The 24,114-nt window shown below is 47.0% G+C and overlaps 1 pseudogene; it reads right to left on the bottom strand.

Annotated features, from left to right (window-relative positions):
- Positions 1 to 8,474: 8,474 nt before the first annotated feature.
- Positions 8,475 to 24,114, bottom strand: part of LOC141157738 (meiotic recombination protein DMC1/LIM15 homolog) — a 199,207-nt pseudogene continuing 183,567 nt past the window's right edge.

Genomic DNA, 24,114 nt, shown 5'->3' with positions numbered 1-24,114 from the left:
ACACAGCTGTGAGCTGGTCTTAATAGTCTAGGAAGGGGCCAATAACCATGGAGCTTCCCAGACTATTAATATCAGCTCACAGCTATCTGCTTAGCCTTTACTAAATATTACTAGTTACCAGCGTATGGTATTGATTCTGTATTTACAAATTGCCATAGGGCAAATAAGCCCTAACTAAAGGTTCTGTGATTATTAAAAGGTAATCTTTATTATTTATTTGTCACCTTAGCAACTTATGTGCAATATTAAAAACACAAGTTTGTGTTGCTATGGACAAACTCTCAAACATTGCTGCCTCCCCAACTAGTTTTGCCATCAATGGCTTCATCAGGGGGTTGAGGCTACAATGATGATATCTATAGCCATACCGAAATTTTCAGGAAACCCACGACCACAAACAGTTTCCTTTACTGGAATAGCTGGCACCCCCTGCCCCTCAAGGCAGGGATATCAATAGGACAGAATCTGAGAGCTCGCTGGAACTGTTCGGATAACAACATTTTCGGTAGAGAATGTTGTAATCTCTTTAAGCGCTTTACAGAAAGGGGATATCCTAAAAAATGTTATACAAAGCATTCAATAGAGTAAAAGCAACTGATAGAGACACCCTATTAGATCAAGGAGAGAAAAAGAGAACCTGTTAATTAGATTTATCGGCACATTTGATAGGCAAGCGACAGAAGCGGTGAATATATCCTTAAGAAATTCTGGCCGATTCTTAGAGCGGATACAGACTTGAAGGAGGTTATTGGCACAATACCATCAGTAACTTACCGTAGAGGCCCAAATCTACGTGAACAACTAGTGCATAGCCATTTTACACCAGATATTAAATCTCAACCAAAGTCCAATTGGCTCCATAAATCACAAACAGGCTCTTATCCATGTAATTCCTGTACGTTTTGCAAGTACTTACCTAGCATTAAAGAATTTGTTAATCCATATGATGGTCGGAAGATTGCTATTAAAGATAAGATTAATTGCAAATCGAGAGGAATAATTTATGTAGCAAAATGCCCCTGTTCAAAATTATACGTGGGCAAGGCGATCCAAGAGTTTAGACAAAGGATATCTAAACATATTAGTACCATAAATACAAAAGTGGACACACCTCTATCATTACATATGAGATCCAAACATCATACAGACCCCCTTAATTTATGTTTCTGACGAATTAGACAAATGACCCTGGGTCCACGAGGAAGCAACTTGGATAGGTTGCTCCTCCAAGAGGAATCTAAATGTATATTTCGCCTAAATTCTAGAAGCACCATTGGACTTAATGAAGGCTTCTCTTATACAGCCTTTATTGATAAGTAGAGGAAATTTCTCTGTTTTATTTAAGAACCACCATTAAGTTGATATACGCTTATTACTAATTATGAACCTGCCTAATTTAATGTACGTTAAATATATATTAAAAATATTAAAAGTAAAAAACGTGCATTATTAATTATGGGACCATAATTTAATCATGATTAATTTATTAATGTAATTGTGAAGGTTAGTTCCTGTTATTTGATAACTACAATGCTGGATTTTCATATATAAAATGGACAGGGTGTGACGATTTCTAACTGTAATTAAAATTAATTAAAATTCATTATGATAATGTTTAAATCATTCAATGATGTTAATAATATAAAAGTACTAACAAAAATAAGAAATAGTAGGGAAGTTTATGAGGATTAAAGAGTTGTAGGTGTTGGAGGCGCTATTAGGCTACTCACTATCAAAGGCAGCGAATTTTTGGACAGGGAACCACTAAGTGTCCGTAGTAGATATACTAGATAAAATAACCTATGGTTTAAAATTCACGCTAGCGGTAGTGAATGAAGGACTTCGGGAGAATAAATAACTAAAATGTACTTTATTGATACAGGTGCTTAAAAAGATTTTTTCTAAAAGGCTAAAATAGACAATATAAGGAATTGGTAAAAATGAGTAAATAAATATAAATAAATAAATATGGTTCTAGATTAATTGATAAAACGGCTTCCCATTGGGTCTTGAGGTAGTCGATACTTGGGAGGCAGAAGGGTGGACCAGGTGGAAGAGGAACCGTGTTAGGGTATAGTAGTACCGTATGGTAATACGGTACTTAGGGTATCTATTCTTGGTAGGTTGGTTTTGGTATGGGTTACCTGTTATGATCGGTCTGTATCTCCTTGTGGCAACCTTGAAGGCCTTTCGACGATGGACTCTAGTGTCAGTAGGAGATGATGGTAGATAGCTGAGGTGCAGGAAAAGTAAGTTAGAACTTAGGAGTAATTGACTAAAGGTTACTAGTGGGAGTTGTACTTTACCTGCTGTTGTTGTGGCAATCAGTGGGTAACAAGAACAGAGACGTGCGGATGTGTTTCTTGGACCGTGATCCACAGGGAGCCAACTAAGGAGATGGACTGGTCCGGGATGGTTTTTTGAAAAAGGGCTCGAGGTCCTAGGGTCGCAGAAGTAATAGGTTTAATGTTGTAGGTACTCGGTTTTCGGGTGATACGATAGACTTATTCTATTTTAGGTTTAATAATTATATTTGTCCTTTTTAGAGATGCAGCAGGTGCCTCTGGCTTGTCCCTGTCCCTGTAGGAGAGGAGCAGCAAGGTGCTTCTGGCGGTACTGGCGACGTGGTGTCTATGTTGTACCCTTTGTCCTGTTTGAAAATTTAGGGAGGGTTAGGGTTTGAGGTATAGTAGGATTAGTCTGCAGCTTCTATGTTTGTTAACCTTGTTATTTACCTTATTTCATATATTGCTGGCATAAGAGGACAGGTGCATCAGGTGTTCCGGTCGTACGGAAGGTGCAGCAGGAGGCTCTGGATGTATTATTTATGCAGCAATAGTTCTATAGTAGGAGGCTCTGGTCCTGGATGCCAAATGGGTACAGTAAGAGGCTCTGACTGGGTGGTCAGTCGGTCAGGCAGTGATGGGTCCTGCCATAAAGTGTTCTGGTGCAGCAGAAGGTTCTGGTTGCAGGGTTGATATAGCAGGGGTCTCTGGCTGGGTAGTCAGATAATGCTATCACGATGCTGTGATGTAGCAGGAGGCTATGGTTGCAAGGTGAGTATAGGGCAGACCGCGTAGTCTGTGAGTCTGCCAAGGATAGAATAGCGGAGGTTAGGGTATCTATTCCAGGCAGTTTCGTGTGGTAGCAGGCGGTGGGGGCCGAGGCCCGAGGTTACTTACAGTCTGCAGTCCCGCGGTGATGTCAGGAGGTGATGGGGCCCGGAGCGAGAGCGGAGTCCCGGCCGGTGACCGCCGCAACTCGCGTGCTTCCGGGTAGGCAGAGTGGGAGAGAGAGAGAGGGTGAGAAGGCGCGCTTTCGCTTGAAAGTGCGCGAGAGTGGCAGGGTGACGCGCTGTCACATGGTAAGCGGCGTGCACTCAGTACGGAGGCCTGTGGGTGCCTATATCACTATAGCATAGATAATGGTGACCAAAAGTTCCTTTTGTGATGTAATATCTATCTGCCAATAAGGTGCGGCGAATACGATCATGTGACACTGCAGGTCCTTCACAATTGTGCAATATGACTGTGGCTAGTAAATGGCAGGTACTTTCTGAGACTTTGTGATCAGAGCGCAAATGCGCATGTGCGATTAATACCATGTGACCGGGAAGGTCCTTAAACACCACGCTGTTCAACTTGGAAGGGCTCTACCATTGGCCCTGATAATTTTGGCGCCAAAAGGATGAATAAACTATTATTGACAAGCTTGACCTGGAAGATTTTAACCATTGGTGCTGATGGTGAACTGACAAAGGCCTTGGACAGGTCAGTAACCTCCTTATAACTTTGGAGAACCTATTAGGTTCTGTTTAGTGATTGACATGTGGGTCTACCAATGTTATTAGATTTAAGGATGATTTCCTTCACAGGACCTGTATGACATCACTAACCTATGTTTTATAAACCCTAGGGTTCCACCCACTTTTCATTGTAGCCTCAACTCCCTGATGAAGCCAGTGATGGCTAAACTAGTTGGGGAGGCAGCTGATAATTTTTATTAGCAATGTTTGAGAGTTGGTCCATACTATTCAATGAGGCGATGGTCCGTGGCCACACCATTTACTGAGTTGCTTTGTGTTACCATAATCACAGTGAGCTACATAGAATAGGGGAAACTAATGACCAGCCAGTTGTTACTTGGCCAGATTATTTATGTCACTAGCTACTTTGTACTGGTTGAGGAACTGTATAAGATCAAAAGTCAGTATGAATGAGATTGCTATTGAGGGATAGACCAACTACTAGAAACAGCCTAGAGCCAAATCTCTGTGAGACATTTGTCCATTAGGAGTTATCCCACACCAACAATATCTCTCTCGCTCTCTGGCTGTGAGTCTCCCCATTTCACTGGTATTGGAAGTATTATCTAAAGCTCTAACTCAGTATTTGGAAATTGTTTCAAGGACCAACACAAACTTGTTTTTTAATATTGCACATAAGTTGATCATGTGATAAATAAATAATAAAGACTACCTTTTAAATAATCACAGAACCTTTAGTTAGGGCTTATTTGCCTTATGGCAATTTGTAAATAAAGAATTCTTCCGCTTAGCCTAGGCTCTTCCAGATTGCCCTGGTGCTTTGGCAGTCGGGTTAATGGTTTTGGGGCTGATGTCAGCTGTGTAATGTCTGCCAACATCAAGCCCAGGGGTTAGTAATCGAGAGGTGTAAGTCAGACACCCCCATTACTAACCCCATCGCTCTTGGAAGCTACTTATTCTTAGTTTAACCTATTGTATCTTTAGATTTTTATTACAGTACAGGTTAATGGCTAAAAATCTGGTCATTTTAAGAATGAATAGATCAAAGGGCTCATCATATCAAAACACCAGAATGTCATGTGATCACTGTACATGAGATACATAATTGTATTCTGCACTAAACGCCATTTGGTGCGTGCACTTGTCCATACCTGCAAAGGATTCTTCTGGGCTTCACAAGCATAGGTCAACTATAGTCAGAGGCTATACTCTTTAGGAAGTGGCACTTGTCTTCCTCTATTCCCTTCCCATTTACTATGAAACCAAACTTCTTCAGGATTCTGGGAGTTTGGTTTTGCAAGAAAGGAGCAGATATATAGTTATAGGAAAAGAGCATGGCCAAAGTGTATCAGAAAATTAGAGTGTGGAGCTTAGATTGCACTCTATTGTGGGTTCTAAAAATCTAGCACAGACATGGTGAGTTTCTGTATGTGGGTTCTAAGCCTTACCAGTCTCCTGTAGTATGGTATAATGAGTAAACAGAGTTAGGCCCCATTCACACGTCCTGGTGATTCTGGTACAGGAAAAACCAGTACCAGTGAGGTCTGTGTGGCAAGTACATATCAGTGTGAATGGATAGATAGGATAAATATATGTCAGTGAGATATATAATCGGTGTTTTGCGTGCATAGGTTTCTGTACTTCTATTTAGCAGAGAATAAATAAAAGAAAAAAAATGTGGGGTTCCCCCTATTTTTAATAACCAGCAAAGGCTAAGCAGACAGCTGCGGGCTGATATTAATAGGCTGGGAAGAGCCCATGGATATTGGCCCTTTCCCAGACTCATAGCACCAGCCCTCAGCCACCCCAGAAATGGCGCATCCATTAGACGCACCAATTCTGGCGCTTAGCCTCGGCTTTTCCCAATTGCCCTGGTGCGTGGGCAATCAGGGTAATGGTTTTGGGGTTGATTTCAGCTGTGTAATGTCAGCTGACCTCAAGCCCAGGGGCTAATAATTGAGAGGTATCAGTCAGAAAAAGAAATAAACACGAACACAGAGAACAGTCCTTTAATTGTAAAAAGCACAATTACCCTCCTTTACCCATTTATTAGCAAAAATAAAAGTAATCTACAAGGGTCCACCGTAAATCCATAATAAGGAGGTTCCACAACTATCCCCGACTCTGCTACATCCAGAGCAGTGGTGAGAGGTGGCAACCGCTCTTTCTGATATCCACACATCCATTATCTTTTGGTCCTCCTGATAAGCCAGTGTTTGGCGAAACGCGTCGAGGCAATGAGGTGATAGGGGAATATCTATGACCAGGGACACAATCTCTTTGGATAAGTACAATTCCTTTTATTTATCAAGAATACTATCATGTGTTGCATATTAAATCTCAGCACCTAAATCATATGGGTGTAGGTCCTATGTGCGCTAATTTGTACTAACAGATGTCTATATAAACACACTGCACTTTACTAAGATTTGGCCTATTTTGTATTTTTTATTGGGCTAAGAGTTTTTTTTCAAAAAATAAACCTTGTCCAGAGACATGTGATCTTTGTTGGAGTTACCCATACATCTTTATATATCCTTGTTTATATTTTGTGATCTAACCTTATCGTACCTGCACTTTCCCTTAGTATTTGAGATTGGACTCTGTATAGTGCTAGGTTTCCTCACGGTATATATAGATAGGGACTTGGTGAGGGACCACAGGGTGAACCGCCGAGGAGCAGGGGCGCCACAACGTTCCCCCCTTAGGGTGCCAACCTCCGCTGGTACGCAGGGAGAGTCCAGGGGAAGTGTAGGACATCAGTAAGAATTAGGTTTTGTCATCACAAATTATTGTGGTTTTGTGTATACTGTTTTGTGTGTCTTTTTATGGTCTTGAGACCTTTTTTTAACATGATCAATAAAAGTTATATCTTAAAATTGGGGTTTCGATATGATCATGGCAACCGCTCTCTCTCTCTCATAGTGTTTGAACATTGAAATCAGAATTTATTACACTGCAATCGACTGCCTGAAAAACATGTCACAAAATACTCAAAACAATGAACATATGTGTTTGAAAAGAACTTGCTGTGCATGACGCGCTCCTGGGCCTGCTGTGTCGCGCAGCGTCTCGCGCACGGGGGCTTACCCGGAACCGGATCAGATGAGGGTTGTAGTCTCCGAGTGGCGGGGACCCGGTCCGTGCCCAGGGAGTCAACTCAGTGTGTGGCAGTCTTGATAGATGTTATTTGAGTGTCGACTACGCCACCCGTTGATTTGCAGCTATGGAGCTGCCGCTGCAGGGCAGACCGCTGAGGCCGGTGTAGAATTGTGCAGCGTGATAGTATAACCCCCAACGGGAGGGGTATGGCCTCAGGGCAGCCGACGTGGAAGATGAGGGTAGCAGGAACCACTCAGAGACGGTGCGGTGTAATTCAGGGTCTTTACTGGTAACAACGATAGACCCTCCCGGAGTACTTGCTAGCGAACGGGGCCTGGTCAGTCCTTGAGCAGATGGGATCTCCCCTGGCCAGGCGGAGTTGTAGGCCTCCCAAACTGACTGTACTCTTCTGGCTACCTTGCTAGAAGCGGATATAAGTAGCCCACGTCCCTGAGTGTACCGTGTGGTGCTCACCCGTATGGCCGGTGACTCGGGGCCTTCTAATGGCTTCCGCTCCACGATGGCGGCGCTGGTCCCACGCGTGTGACCGTGCCTTCGGGTTTCTGGGCCTGAGGACCTGAAATCCCCTGCCGGTCGGCTTCTGCTGCTGGGTAAGAGTTAGTCCCCACAGCCTCGGACGCCGGGTCCGGTAAGAAAGCTTCTCAGTCAGGGCGAGCTCTGCAGCTGCCAGCCCCTGACTTGTAGTAGTATTGCTCCCACTGAGCTTCTGCTGTTTCTTCCTGTGACTGTTTCTTGTCTCTACTCTCCTTGACTGACTAACCCTGCTTCAGCCCCGGGTTTATATAGGGGAAGGTCTTCCCCTCCCAAGACTGGGCAGGAGGTGTGGCATGCACAGGATCCCTGACCAAAGGACCTCCCACCTGCTCTCAGACATAACATTACATTACTGTGGGAAACCAGACCCCTGGGGTGCCACATGCATATGTTCATGTTTTAACCGTTTCAGGTTTCTAAAACTGCCAAGCAATTAAGTGACATGTCCATTCTTCTGCCTTTTTCTGTTCGGAAGCCACACTGTACTATACAACACAAATCAATGTAAAAAGTAAAGCGATGCCCGGACATTTTTTGAAGCATTTTGACATTGTTTTTGCTTTAAAAAAACACTAGCGGTTTCTTCATTATTCAATGGAGTGAAAAAAACAACCGGAAAACGACAGTACAAAAGATGTCACAAAAACCATGGGAAAACATGTCAGTGGCCAGAACCATCAGAAAAAAACGCACAGGAAATGACTGAAAAAACTACACGCAAGACGCTTGGTGAAAAAAGAAACCAGAATTCCCTGAAGCATCTTCTGCCTGTAAAACTTGGCTTATTTATTTCTTTGAAGATGAACAGCAATCAAGCATGAAAATAACATTTTTTCAATTGTTTAATTCTTGAATATTATCACTGTTTTGAGTCTATAGAAGTCATCTATACAGGCAAACCTACACATTAATAATCCAACAAGAGATAACAAAAGATGTGTCACTTGTCAAAAATAAAATATTTTCTTATTTATTAATCCACAATGCTTAAAAATCTCTAAACAGCAAGTACTGCTATTTTAAGCCTTTTGTATTAAGAGATTTTACTTTTGCCAAGAGCCATCTTGGTTTTTATCTTTTCTTGAAACAGCAATTTGATGCAGAGCACCACCATATCTTCTGCATATATAAGAAACCTGTGTTATCCTACAGAGATTGTTTAACTATAAGGTACAATACTTCTATGGTCAGCATATAAATAAATATGCATAAATACACACATAAAACAATTACTTTAAACGACCAACCTTTTTTGTAAATTAAACCATTGAACCAATTAATAAAAATATGTTAAAACATTTCTGCAGTAGTTATATAATCAAATTACTAGAAAACTGCAAGTAGATATTAAACCTTTTTAAATAGTTTGTATAAATCAGGTATCACTCCTTTGCATCGTTAATACCACCAGCAGTGATTGCAAATGTGGCTTCATTTTCTGGCATTTCAGGGCTGTCAACAAAAAAAAGGAAATATTTTTTACTGATATTTTCTAATTTTTCATTTTAGGATTTAACATACTTGTCAAAGTAAAATGGGTTTTCTGTTAATATTTTTTATCCATTAGGCTTCAATGAGGTCCACTTACTGGCCCCTGCTCTAGTGATGGCTCTCAGACGCTGCTCCCAGTGATTGTTTACAGACTGTAGCGGTGGCGTGAGTACAAGCGCATGTAGCTGCTATAGCCATTCACTGGGCTCAGCGGCTTATGCCGGCTATACAAGTTAAACATTAATTTTAATTGAGAAGGTGATCAATTTGTTTGGTAGATCGTATACTTCCTCCTTTCAATATTGGGGAATGTCTCTTTAAATTTTTGGGATGACTGTTGTGCACACTTTCTTAAAAGGGTTGTCCACTACTGGACAACGCATTCTTAAAGAGGTTGTCTCACGTTTTTACTGTATGTGGCTACAATTGCAATGTGGTAGTAAAAACAAGCAATATTGCTATTTACTTTTTATTACAATTATTTTCTGTTCTCAAGAACGCAGAGATTTTTTTTCTATCGTGTACAGCTCATTGCCTAGGTTCCCGACTACCCTGCAGTCTTGGTGTGGCCTGTTACCTAGGTAAGAAGCACACATATATGTATGCTTTATAGCCTCCTCGTGCAGCTATGAAAATGACCGTTTCGCTGGATCCAACCAGGCTCAGTGAACTTGCTCTTTTCCCATGTTGCAAAGACAAAACTGCTTGTGATAGCTGCATGAGAGGATGCTCAATTCAGACCAGAGGCAACAGATAGACAATCTGTCAATCTACAGCAGCGAACTGCCTCCTGCAACTAAGCACAGAGATAATCCCTTTATAATAGCTGCACAGCCGATCATAAAATGAAAATATTACTTATCTCCTGCAACTGCTCAGTTCCTGGGATAGCTGCAATCGCTGCATTTGCTGACTGTACCATGACCGTTATTTCACGTGACCAATCAGTGACCATTGATCGACCTCAGCTTTCAGGATTCCGTTAGACTGGCAGAATCAGTAATGTCATCTATGTAGTGTATTAACTGTAGATATGGTAATCACTTCTAAAATATGGTTATATTGTGTAATAAAATTAATGGGCATATTCCTAAATATACAGTATTCCCTTAAGAGTCATGCTACTAATTAAGTACACAACTAATTAAGTACACAAATCAAGACATCCGGAGGAAGTGAGAGAGCAGTCACAGCTCTCACTTCCTCAGGATGTCAATTACGTCCGTAGGAGAAGGAGAGTGAAGCCAGCGCTGAATGGCCACAAGGATTGCGTGACAGCAATGTCACATGAGCCCCTTGGAGAGCCAGTGCCAAAACTGCTGAAACGGTGCCGTCACTAGTAGTGGACAACCACTTTAATATTAGTTACAGGCTTATCAGACACTGAGATCTATATTGGTTAAGACAGTATGCTCAATAGATATCTCAAAAATGTAAAGAAACATTCTCCATCAAGCCAATTTATCACCTTTCCAATGAGAGATGATACAGTGTGTGGTTGACATATTAAAAGAGGGTTACCAAATATTGAATATGCATTTGTATATATCACTGAAAGGAGAATGCACACTTTTAATGTTTTAAATTGACAAAAGTTAGGTTTTAGAGCAGCATTATGCTAATTTATTGAAGCTGGATCTAAAATATATAAACTCATATGAACAATATGAGACTGATTTCCAGTGGTAATAGATTATGTCATTGAACCTTACTTTTAGGTGTTATTTAGGTGTTACAAAGTGAAGGCATATCAAAGCAATAAGCTATCACTTTTGTTATATTGGAAACAACCTTTATGGGCTATGCCTCGGGCATATGTGGCACCCCAGGGGTCTGGTTTCCATAGTAACGGCAATGTTATGTCTGAGAGCAGGTGGGAGGTCTCTTGGTCAGGGATCCTGTGCATGCCACACCTCCTGCCCAGTCCTGGGAGGGGAAGAACTTCCCTTATATAAACCTAGGGCTGAGGCAGGGTTAGTGAGTAGAGAAGAAGTAGAGACAGAGAAGAGAAGCAGATATAGGAAAGAACATCAGGAGCTCTGTGGGAGCAGTGCTACAAGGAGTCAGGGGCTGGCAGCTGCAGAGCTCGCCCTGACTGAGAAGTTATCACCGGACCCGGAGTCCGAGGCTGTGGGGACTAACTCCTATCCAGCAGCAGAAACCGACCGGCAGGGGATTGCAGGTCCTCTGGCCCAGAAACCCGAAGGCACGGTCACACGCGTGGGACCAGCACCGCCATCGTGGAGCGGAAGCTACTAGAAGGCCCCGAGTCACCGGCCATACGGGTGAGCACCACACGGTACACTCAGGGACGTGGGCTACTTATACCCGCTTCTAGCAAGGTAGCCAGAAGAGTATCGTTAGTTTGGGAGGCCTACAACTCCGCCTGGCCAGGGGAGATCCCATCTGCTCAAGGACTGACCAGGCCCCAATCGCTAGCCAGTACTCCGGGAGGGACTATCGTTGTCACCAGTAAAGACCCTGAACTACACCGTACCGTCTCTGAGTGGTTCCTGCTACCCCCATCATCCACGTCGGCTGCCCTGAGGCCATACCCCTCCCGCTGAGGGTTATACTATCACGCTGCACAATCCTACCCCCGGCCTCAGCGGTCTGCCCTGCAGCAGCAGCTCCTTAGCTGTACTCAACGGGTGGCGTAGTCGTCCAACATCTACCGCTAATACAGCGCCACTTAGTCTGACTCCCTGGGCACGGACCGGATCACCGCCACGAGACTACAACCCTCAAGAGATCCGGCTCCGGGTAAGCTCCCGCATGCGCAACGCAGCGCGACACAGGCCCAGGGGCGCGTCAACTTTTGGCGTAGTCGGCAGGATTTCGTGCCCGCAACCACCGGGTACTGCGTGCCTGAAAAAGACTGTTCAAACTTACCTGTGGTGAAGATTCCCGCCATCCGGCGCCATCTTCGGCTTCCTTCCCGCCATCGGTGGAGTTTTCCCGCCATCCGGCGCCATCTTCGGCCTTCTTCCCGCCATACGTGGAGTTTTCCCGCCATTGGACGCCATCTTGAGGACGCCGCGCGGGAAGAAGAGGGGCGTGGACTCCGAAAGCGTGCGAGAACTGAAGCCCCGCCTCACGTCCGGACGTTGCGTAAGGTCCTGGAAGGAGCCCAGCAGACGCCGACGTCACAGGAGCGCGACGGAAGGTCCTCAACCCTGACGATCCACTGCGGAGCCGCGGCCTACGGAAGAGGATCATCGCAAGGTAGGCCACGGTCCACTAGGGGGGAGAAGGATGTCGGATACGGAGGAAAGCTTCACCGCTTCAACCCCCGCCAGCGCCACCGCTGTTGCGGTCATGCCTTTCACCATGCCCTATATCCCAGGGGCAGCCTGGCTAGCCCAGTACTCAGGGGAGTCACATACCCTGCATGACTTTAGAGAAAAGCTGGATAGCCTCTTCCAGGTGTACCCCCTCACAGAGGAGCAAAAAGTGAGCATCCTGGTGGCCCAATTAACCGGAGCAGCCCAAAGGGAGGTAAAGTCCTGGCCACCTGGGGGTAGGACTGTCGCAGGGATACTAACCCGGCTGAGGGACACCTTTGATACCCGCACCTCAGCCGAGATCAAGCTTAGATTCTACGGGTGCAAACAGCGGGCACATGAGAGTATAAGGGACTATGCCCTGAACCTACAAGAGGCCCTGAGAGCCATTAAGCAGACCGACCCTGACGGCGTGGGAGACGAGGACAGGCTGTTGACTGAACAATTTATAGAGGGTTTATATTGCAATGCCCACCGAACCCAGTTGCGGGCAATGGCCTTACAGGACCCTCATCTGGGATTTGCACAGTTCAAGGACAGAGCCATCCGGGTGCTTCGAGAACCGGCACCAGGTGGCGTTGTGACCCCCAGACGCCCCACTACCACTTACCACCAGGAGGCGGCGCCCTTGTCGGCAGGGCCTGTGGGAGCTGATGCGCAGGCTTTGAACAATGACCCGGCTCCAGACCTGCACCATCAGGTCCAAGAGCTAGCTAAAAGCGTTGCTGCGCTAACCCGAACTGTGCAGTCTTTACAGGTTTCCACTCCAGGGAAGATCCAGCTGGCATCCGGACCGGAGGACATCCCGTGGCGTCGACCAAGGAGGACCCCACCGGCCAGAGGAAGACCCAGCAACCGATACAACGAGGACGGACGACCCATCTGCCGCCGCTGCAATCAACCCGGACATATGGCAAGGTACTGTCCTTTAAACTGGCACAACCTGGGGTAGAGGGCCAACCCCCAGGAAAAAGATCACCAGGCCCATCGAACTGGCGCGACAAATATGTGGGAGGACGTCCAGTCTTACCCGTGGTACTGGATGGCATTCCTATGAGTGCCCTACTGGACACCGGGTCACAGGTCACCACCATCCCGTACGTGCTCTTCAAGCAGTACTGGAATGACTCGGATATCACCCGCTACCCTGACGACGACTTGAGTATCATCGCCAGCAATGGTCAGCCCGTGCCACAGATTGGATTTAAAGAGGTGACCATTAAAATCGGTAGAGTCGAACTGGCAGCACAGGGACTGATCATTGTAGACATTGACAAACACGAGAGTCACCCAAAGATAACTCTAGGAACTAATGTAATTGAAAATTGTCTTGCAGAGGTGATTTTCCTTTTACAGCAGGTTGCCAAGAACGCCAGCTCCGGCCAGCAGCGAGTGCTCCAGAAAGAGATCCGGGCACTGATGCGACGGCAACAGCTAGAACTCTCCGGTGGTGAGATTGGTAGCGTGCGAATGTGTGACCCTTTCCCTATTGCCATGCCCCCGAAAAGTGAAATGATGATTTGGTGCCGGGCAGCTATTGGTCTGAGAGGTAGAGATTACCAGGCAATGGTAGAACCAGTTTACTCAGACAGTAGGCCCACCATTTTGACAGCACGGGGGGTGGTCAATGTACGCCATGGGAGGGTGCCCGTTCGCATAATAAATATCGGGAAGAGGGAAGTGTACCTGCCCCGGTATGCCACGCTAGCCAAATTGTATACCATCAATCAAGATTCCATACAGTCCGTAGAACCCTTGCCTCCATCTTCCCCGGAGGAAGGTAACGGCTCTCAGAAAACAATGGAGGACTGGTGTCAGCAACTACATTTGGGTACTGACTCCACTCCCTCACACCAGAAACAGGGAGTCTATCGGGTGGTGCAAGAGTACGAGAGAGTGTTTAGTAAACACCCGTTAGACTTCGGGCGAGTCAAGGGGGTAGAACACCACATCCCCACGGGAGACCATCCTCCCATAAAAGAGAGGTATCGACCCGTACCCCCTGCACACTACCAACACGCCAAGGGGATGCTTAGAGACTGATCAGGGATAGCTGTAGCCCCTGGGCAGCTCCACTAGTCTTAGTCAAAAAGAAAGACAACACCATGAGGATGTGTGTAGATTACCGGAAAATCAACCGTATCACACACAAGGATGCGTACCCCTTACCAAGGATAGAGGAGTCTTTTGCTGCTTTAAGATCTGCTAACTTCTTCTCTACCTTGGATCTCACTAGTGGGTACTGGCAGGTTCCTGTAGCAGAGGCGGACCGGGAGAACACCGCATTCACCACCCCGATGGGACTTAGCGAGTTTACCTGCATGCCGTTCGGACTCTGCAATGCACCAGGAACCTTCCAACGATTAATGGAGTGTTGTCTGGGCCACAGAAACTTTGAGACGGTCCTGTTGTACCTGGACGATGTCATCGTATATTCCAAGACGTATGAGGACCACCTGAAACACCTGGCGGAAGTGTTCGAAGCTCTGGCAAGCTACGGCCTAAAGGTGAAACCCTCCAAGTGTCACCTCCTGAAACCAAAGGTGCAGTACCTGGGACACGTGGTGAGCGCTGATGGAGTGGCTCCCGACCCTGATAAGATCACCGCAATTAAGGAATGGCCAAGTCCCTCCAGTTTAAAGGAAGTGCGGCAGTTCCTCGGGTTGGTAGGCTATTACCGCAGATTCATCCCCGGTTTCACCAAAAAGGCAGCTCCTATGCAGGACCTCCTGATAGGCCAGTCCCGGAAGGCCAAGAACCAGAAGCCACCCTTCAGATGGGAGAAGTTAGAAGAAGAGTCCTTCCGCCAGCTGAAGATGGCCCTCACGGGGGATGAAATCCTGGCGTACCCTGATTACAGCCAGCCCTTTATCCTCTACACCGACGCAAGTAACATCGGGCTAGGAGCCGTGCTGTCCCAGATCCAGCAGGGGAAAGAACGAGTAATCGCTTATGCCAGCCGAAAACTGCGACCCACCGAAAGAAACCCTGAGAATTATAGCTCATTTAAGCTAGAGTTCCTGGCAGTGGTGTGGGCAGTCACCGAACGCTTTAAGCACTACCTCGCTTCTTCCCGGTTCACCGTGTACACGGATAACAACCCGTTGACACACCTGGACACTGCAAGACTCGGTGCCCTAGAGCAGAGATGGATGGCCCGTCTGTCCAACTACGAGTTCACAATCAAATACCGGGCAGGACGCTCCAATACCAACGCAGACGCCCTGTCCAGGATGCCAAACCTACCGGACGTAGGAGAAGATCCAGAGGGACTGGAAGAAGTCGAACTCCCCGCGTTCTACCGTCATGGGACTATCCAGTATTCCCATCGGGTAAGGAGTAAGCAAGCCGCTACGTTTAACCCCTTGCCTCACTACAACTGGGAGGAAACGCAAGACAGTGACCCTGCCGTCCGGCTGGTGAAGGAGATGCTGACTCGGCCAGAGGCTCGCCTTGACCCAGACGCTCCGGAGGAAGCCAAGCAACTGTGGGCTGAGAAGAGTCGACTGTTCCTTTACAAGGGGAAGTTGTGCCGCAGAATGGTTAACTCCCGGACGCATGAACTAATCTGGCAAGTAGTGGTGCCACGGAGAGACGCAGCCATGGTGATGGAAGCATACCACGACGGGGCTGGACACTTCGGATGGAAGAAGCTGGAGTTCCTGCTGCGTGGGCGGTTCCACTGGGTAGGCATGAGGGTAACCATCGAGAGGTGGTGCAGAGACTGTGGCCCGTGCAACCTAAGAAGGAAGGACCGTGCCAGCCAGAAGACTCCCCTGCAGTCCATCGTCACCCGGCAGCCGTTGGAACTGGTAGCCTTGGATCATGTAAAACTGACCCCAAGCAGAAGTGGCTACGTCTACGCGTTAACCATTGTGGATCATTGCTCCCGGTTCTTGGTTGTTGTCGTCCCCGTTAAGGACTTAACGGCTCAAACAGCAGCTAGAGCCTTCCAGCAGCACTTCTGCCGTCCACACGGGTACCCGGACCAAGTGCTGACGGACCAGGGACCTGCCTTTGAAGCGGAGGTCTTCCGGGAATTCTGCAATCTGTATGGCTGCCGGAAGATAAGGACGACACCCTATCATCCGCAAACTAATGGACTTTGTGAGAAAATGAACCAGGTGGTAATGGATCTCCTGAAAACGTTGCCCCTGGAAGAACGCAGTCTGTGGCCTGAGAAGCTGCCCGATCTAGTGGACCTATACAACCACATCCTGGTAGGTTCCACCAACTGTACCCCGGCTTACCTAATGAGGGCGAGACCTGGTAAGTTACCTGTTGACCTGGAAATGGGAGTCCTGACACCCGAGGACACTTCACCAGAAGCAGACTGGGACACAGAGAGGCAGCAGCAGTACCGGAAAGTACAGGAGAGCGTGGAGCGAAGTCTCTGTCAGGCTAGGGAAAGACAAGAGAAAACTTACAACCAGCATGCTCCCGCTGTTCCCCTGGTACCCGGACAGCAGGTCTTGAAGAGGAAAAGACGGCTCCACAAGTTGGACGACCAGTGGGAGAAGGACCCGTACACCGTACTGCCCTCAAGCCACGAGAACCCGAAGGTCTGTACCATCAGTAAAGACGGAGGGGAGACCATAGCCATTGTATCCCGGGATCACCTGAAGAAGTGTCCTGAACAGCTACGGAACCCTGAAGAGGAACAAGAAGACCATCGACCCGTAGAGGAAAGGGAAGATATGGTTAGTACTGTGCTAGGAGACTTCCCTCGGTCCTGGACTCAAGTCAATGGTGCAGTTGTGGTACCCGTCCTCACGTTCCTCCAACCAGCATCCCAAGTGCCTACGGAGCAACAGGAAGAGCTGGAAGAGCAGCCGGTCCAGGAGGCAGAAGACTCCACACAAGCAGAACAGGAGGATCAACCCTCTGCTTATAGTGAGTGTAACGGGTCTGGGAGGCGGAACCTCTGGGCTACAATACAAGGGGGCGGTCCTTGTAAGGGAGCGGGTGGCGACCAGGCAGGCAGTCACAGGAGGTGACCTGGACAGTCTCTGAGTGAACGGGACAGTCTCTGAGTGAACGGGGCTGGAGGTCACGGCAAGTGACCGGGGCAGTCTCTAGGTATAGGGTTGGTACGACCTGTGGCGGCTGAAGATAGACGAGAGCTCCCAGGTGAGCAGGCGAGAGTCTCTGGATGAACGGGTGGTCACAGCATGTGACGGCGGAGCCTCCAGGAAGACCAGCGGACAGGCGACAGATGAGCGCTCCAAGGTGAGCGGGCAGAAGTCTCTGGACAGGCGGGTGGTCACAGCACGTGACGGCAGAGCCTCCGGGTAGGCAGACAGACAGGTAGCAGATGAGCGCTCCCAGGTGAGCGGGCAGGAGTCACTGGACAGGCAGGTGGTCACAGCACGTGACGGCGGAGCCTCCAGGTAGGCTAGCAGGCAGATAGCAGATGTGCGCTCCCAGGTGAGCGGGCAAGCTGGTCCATAGACAGACTGACAGGAGTTGGTAGGCAGACCGTCGGACCTCAGGCAGGCAGGCAGGTAGCTGATGTGCGCTCCCAGGTGAGCGGGCAAGAGTCTCTGGAATAGCTGGTGGTCACAGCACGTGACAGCGGAGCCTCCGGGCAGGCAAGCAGGCAGGTAGCGGAGAAGCGCTCCCAGGTGAGCGGGCAGGCTGGTCCTTAGACAGACTGACAGGAGTAGTAAGGCAGACCGTCGGACCTCAGACTAGCAGACAGGTAGCAAGTAATCAGGCAGGAATCTGACAGGTAACTGGCAGGTAACTGGCAACGGGACCTGAGGGCTGAAGCACAGGTGAGACACAGGTGCAAACAACATTGCTCGGGCACCTCCATTTTGGAGGAGGTGCCTTATATATGATGAAGTCCTCCGGCCATTGGCCAGGGACTCCTTAGGACGACGCGCGCGGCCCCTTTAAGAGGAGGGGAGCGCGCGCGCGCCCTAAGCACAGGGGCCGGGAAGGAGCGCGCGCTGAGAGCAGAGCGGGAGGAGGACGCCGGGAAGGAGCGCGCGCTGACAGCAGAGCGGGAGAGGGACGCCGGGCACGGGGCAGAGCGGTGAGGGGAGCAGCGTCCCTGCCTAGCAGAGGGCAGGGACGCCGGCACTACAGTGAGCCTGCCGTACCCCTAGTGAGTCAAAGAGCCGGTAGACAGCTGCCCAGTTTACCCTTGACAGCTCCTACACCCTGTAGTTCAGGGCTAGACAGTCAGCTCCGTAGGTCCACTAGGGCCACTAGAGGCCAGTTACCCGCACGTTGGAGGATTTGAAGTGTATAAATTGTTTTATTTGTGGTTACCTGTTTTTCTTGTTGCTTGTGTATAATTATGTGTTTCTAGTTATTTATAGGAGTCCTTGGTAGATTTACCGGGAATCCTTTATGTATAGTTGGAGCGTAACCCAGGACGGACTAAAGACTGTTAAGGACTCGGGGCAGGACAGACCCCTACCTGGTTACGTCTCCCTGTTTTGGTGAAATGGACACCTTGCTTTTCTTCAAAGACTGCACCCGGTTGCGGACACGCCGTAACCATCTTTATGTGTTTTTCTTATTGTATTATTATTGTTTATACCTTGTTATGTTTTTCTAAAAATATGTTTAGTCCCGGAGTACTAAATTTCACTAGGGGGGAATGTGGCACCCCAGGGGTCTGGTTTCCACAGTAACGGCAATGTTATGTCTGAGAGCAGGTGGGAGGTCTCTTGGTCAGGGATCCTGTGCATGCCACACCTCCTGCCCAGTCCTGGGAGGGGAAGAACTTCCCCTATATAAACCTAGGGCTGAGGCAGGGTTAGTGAGTAGAGAAGAAGTAGAGACAGAGAAGAGAAGCAGATATAGGAAAGAACATCAGGAGCTCTGTGGGAGCAGTGCTACAAGGAGTCAGGGGCTGGCAGCTGCAGAGCTCGCCCTGACTGAGAAGTTATCACCGGACCCGGAGTCCGAGGCTGTGGGGACTAACTCCTATCCAGCAGCAGAAACCGACCGGCAGGGGATTGCAGGTCCTCTGGCCCAGAAACCCGAAGGCACGGTCACACGCGTGGGACCAGCACCGCCGTCGTGGAGCGGAAGCTACTAGAAGGCCCCGAGTCACCGGCCATACGGGTGAGCACCACACGGTACACTCAGGGACGTGGGCTACTTATACCCGCTTCTAGCAAGGTAGCCAGAAGAGTATCGTTAGTTTGGGAGGCCTACAACTCCGCCTGGCCAGGGGAGATCCCATCTGCTCAAGGACTGACCAGGCCCCAATCGCTAGCCAGTACTCCGGGAGGGTCTATCGTTGTCACCAGTAAAGACCCTGAACTACACCGTACCGTCTCTGAGTGGTTCCTGCTACCCCCATCATCCACGTCGGCTGCCCTGAGGCCATACCCCTCCCGTTGGGGGTTATACTATCACGCTGCACAATCCTACCACCGGCCTCAGCGGTCTGCCCTGCAGCAGCAGCTCCTTAGCTGTACTCAACGGGTGGCGTAGTCGTCCAACATCTACCGCTAATACAGCGCCACTTAGTCTGACTCCCTGGGCACGGACCGGATCACCGCCACGAGACTACAACCCTCAAGAGATCCGGCTCCGGGTAAGCTCCCGCATGCGCAACGCAGCGCGACACAGGCCCAGGGGCGCGTCACATACAGCGAGTCCTCTGTGCAATAACATATATGCTCTATATGGTGAAAGATATTCTCATCTTGAGGGGGATGAAACATGCCATTTTTTCCTGACCGGGGTGTACAGAATCTCATAGAATCTGCCAAATGTTACTAATTTCAGATTAGTTTAAATAGACTGTCTGCTTAAGACATTATTGTTTAAAAGGTTGCCACGCACCAGTGGTATCCAATTGTACAAAGGATCTGACAGAGAATATGGTTCCCATATGTAATCAGATGTGAGTGGATGCTTAGGCTAAGTTTCCCACAGTGAGAATTTGTTGCGCTATTTTCACACACAAAAATGCAGCACATTACAGAAACAGCAAAGTGGATGTGTTTTATGCAAATCTCATGCCCGCTGTGCTGATATTTAACACTGTAGAAATGAACCTGTGGTGTGTTTTTGAATTCCGTAGCATGTTCATTTCAATTGCGGTAAATATATGTTTTAACTGCTGTTTTAACCCGTAAAGTTGAATGAGATGCAGAAAATCCACAGATAAAAATTGCATATTTGCTTTTAGTGCATTTCTGCAGTAGAAACGCAGTAAAAACACATTTAATCCGCACATGAAAAATATAGCACTCGTATGAGAAAACGTGACATCTAAATGAGCCCTTGGACAACCCCTATTCATATGCTCCATTAGAGCACATAGATGGAAAAAAAGCAATGTGGACATCTTTGTCATCACCTGTCATAAATTTTACCAATACGCAGCTCGCCTCTTCCTTTTCTTAAGCTGATTCTTGTTGTTGAAGCATGTGCAAGTATATGGCCTCCAATGGGCTTTTTGGGATCTGCTTGAAAGCTAGAGAAAAAGAGGTTTTTGAAAACTAAATATAAACAATCATCTTATATATTAAACCATTATTATGTATATTTCCATTTCAAACCGTGATCATGGTCTTTATAGTGTTTGTGATGGTGTGATATGGTGTGTGGGGTATCATTCTGTCTATGTTCATATTTTTACTGAATTTCGGAGTGTTGTCTTGTTGCTCTGTATCATTCTGTGTATTCCCTCTAAGGTGACTACACAGCATTTAATCTTAATTATCCAGACGTCTAAAGACTGTCGTCTTATGAGTTTTCAAAGTTTACTCTTGATATTTTTGAATGGCTGCTGTTTGCCTCTTATATCAGCTCCTACAGGGTATTGTCTGCTATCTTAGCAAAACAGGGACGTAGGATCATTGAACAATCGATGTTTGATATGTTGATTGACCATTGTATGGGACCCTGTGGCTTGTTGACCTGCAGAGCAGAGGAGGACAAACTATGCAGGTTGATTAAATATTCAAACAATGAGAGGTGAGCCCCTGCCATCTCCCCCCTGACCTGTGGATGATGACTTGAAACACAAATGTGGGTATGAAGAGGAATTTTCTATCCTTCTGGGGAGAGAAACCAGCAAGATAGGTCCTTTGTGGGACGCTGATGTGAAGGCCAGCACTCCGGAGAGACTTGGAGAAACCCGGATTGCCCTGGAAATACTGCTGGAGGAGTCTATATGGAAACGTATCTAGACTATTTCATCCTCCGTCTGCTGGATTGCTTGACTCTCATCTCCCGGGGCATTTATCCCATTACTGGACTGTATCCATGTTCCTGGAGTATTTTATCCTCTGTGTGGTGGATTGTTTATGGCCCTTTCGGTTTGCATGTAATAAAGGTTCTTGCGACTGTTCACTCATCTCTGGCTCTGCTGATTGTGTGATACCGGAGTAGGACCCAGTGACAACTTGTATAATATTTCATAGGATATCATGCACATATTGTACATAGCATGGGGGTGACAACGGATTAGACACAGAAGATTCCAAAAGATCTAAGAGGAATAAAGAACCAAAACTAAAAATCTAGTGACATCTTTTCCAAAGAAATCATTGGACCATGTATCAAGCATGTATCCAGTGTCGTAGCTATAGTCTGATGGGCCCCAGTGCAAAATTTGGACCGGCCCCCTGCCCCCATCCTGGTATAGATGTCTCTTATCCTTGGCACCATCATGATATACTGTATATCCCCCATCCTGGTACATATGCTTCCCGTTCTGCCGCTGTTCTTTAATGTATAGAAGAAAATAAACCATTATACTGTACTCACCAGGGGCGTACATAGAAGTCATGTGGCTCCAAAGAAGAAGTATAAACGCAGTCTCCATAGTTCTCCATATAATATACTGCACAGCTCAAAGTCCTCCATAAAGTATAATGCACAGCTCATAGTCATCCATAAAGTATAATGCACCCCCATAGTCAACAATAGTAGTATAATGCACCCCATAGACATCAACAGTAGGATAATGCACCCCCATAGACATCCATAGTAGTATAATGCACCCCATAGACACATCTATGGTAGTATAATGCACCCCATAGACACATCCGTAGTAGTATAATGCACCCCACAGACATCCATAGTAGTATAATGCACCACATAGACATGCATAGTAGTATAACACACCCCCAGAGACATCCATAGTAGTATAATGCACCCCATAGATATCTTTAGCAGTATAATGCACCCCATATAAATCCATAGTAGTCTAATGTACCCCATAGACATCTATAGTAGTATAATACATCCCATAGGCATCGACTGTAGTATAATGCACCCCATAGACATCTATAGCAGTATAATGCACCCCCCATAGACATCCATAGTAGTCTAATGCACCCCACAGACATCTATAGTAGTATAATGCATCCCATAGGCATCAACTGTAGTATAATGCACCCCCATAGACATCTATATTAGTATAATGTACCCCATAAACATCCATAGTTGTATAATGCACCCCCATAGACATCCATAGTAGTATAATGCACCCCCACAGACATCCATAGTAGTATAATGCACCCACATAGACATCCATAGTAGTATAATGCACCCTATACACATCCATAGTAGTATAATGCACCCCATAGACATCCATAGTAGTATAATGCACCCCATAGACATCTATAGTAGTATAATGCACTCCCATAGTCATTCATAGTAGTATAATGCACCCCCATAGACATCCATAGTAGTATAGGACGCACATCCAGCTGAAGATTTTGCTGGCGTTTGCGGACCTTGGCCCTCACCTGCCAGGCCCGGTCGCAGCGGCGACCGCAGTCATTGCGCCCCTCCATGTATCTAATTATTATTCCTGGAACAGCCACTTTATCTTTTACACATACAACTGATGGACAATCAGAGAATTTGTTCATTGCAGTTGATGTAATGGGCACAGCCCATAATGTAATGTATGCATCTCATACATTTGCAAATAGTTATGAGCATCTGGAGGAATATATACAATGTGGAAAATTTTTGAAGCGTTTTACACCAAATTTTTGCACAAAAAAATTGCAACTTTATCTCATTCTACAATGCTCCCACAACTATTCAAAAGTGAGTGTGGTTATTTAAGGATATGGACATGCTGCCCACTTTTCCCCTTGAAGTTTCAATGTTGTGAAATGTGTTATATGGTGTAATGTGAGATGTCATGTAAAATGTAATAAGTATTAATGATAAGTAATGTGAATTATGATGTGTGTTAGATATTTGTAGTTTGACAATCGGAACAGTTAGAGTTAATGTTTGTGACTAACCCAGAATGGGAGGGACTATCTGGGAAGACAGTGGAGAACTTCCTAACAGAGAGTTAGATAGGGCCTGGAGTGGATAGTGAGCGGGGATGAAGGTCCAGGGTGAACAGAGCTGCATTCTGGGGTGACCCTAAATGAGAGGAGACTGAAGAGAAGGGATAGCGAGATCTGAATGACAAGAGACTAAGAGACAGAGTAGCCTTCCAGAGACGGGTCCTAGGAGAGGAAGCCTAGCCACGAGACCCCAAGCTTATAATGCTGGAAGGTAACGGGCCTAAGCAGGACTTAGTATGTGGGACTAGTGAAGGGTTCCCAGCAGGAGTTTCAGGGCGCCAGTAGTGGAAAGAGGATGCGGAACCGCAGAACAAGTAGATGACACTTGTTGATCAGGACTGTAGTGTCGAAGCTGGGTTGTGAAGTAGGGAAAAACAGTCGACATAGAGATCCCTGAAGTAAACTACTGAGGAAGTAAACTGTGGAAAATGCTTCAAGTTGCAAAGGAAACGTTCATACGGCTTTGTACCTGCTGTCCCTTGTATATAATCATCATCAAGTTGTTGAACAGTAAACAGTTTATTTTTTAATGGTGGTCTCCCTCACTGAATTGTGAAACATCTTGTCCTGGTAAACCAGCAACATAGGTCACATGCGGCCTGAACGGAAGTAATGTCCA

Source organism: Phyllobates terribilis, unplaced genomic scaffold, assembly GCF_046119375.1.
Source record: "Phyllobates terribilis strain yellow unplaced genomic scaffold, ASM4611937v1 Scaffold_8__6_contigs__length_399053987, whole genome shotgun sequence".
NCBI lineage: Eukaryota > Metazoa > Chordata > Amphibia > Anura > Dendrobatidae > Phyllobates > Phyllobates terribilis.
The sequence above is the reverse complement of the archived record's forward strand: the minus strand, read 5'-3'. Positions and strand labels throughout refer to the sequence as shown.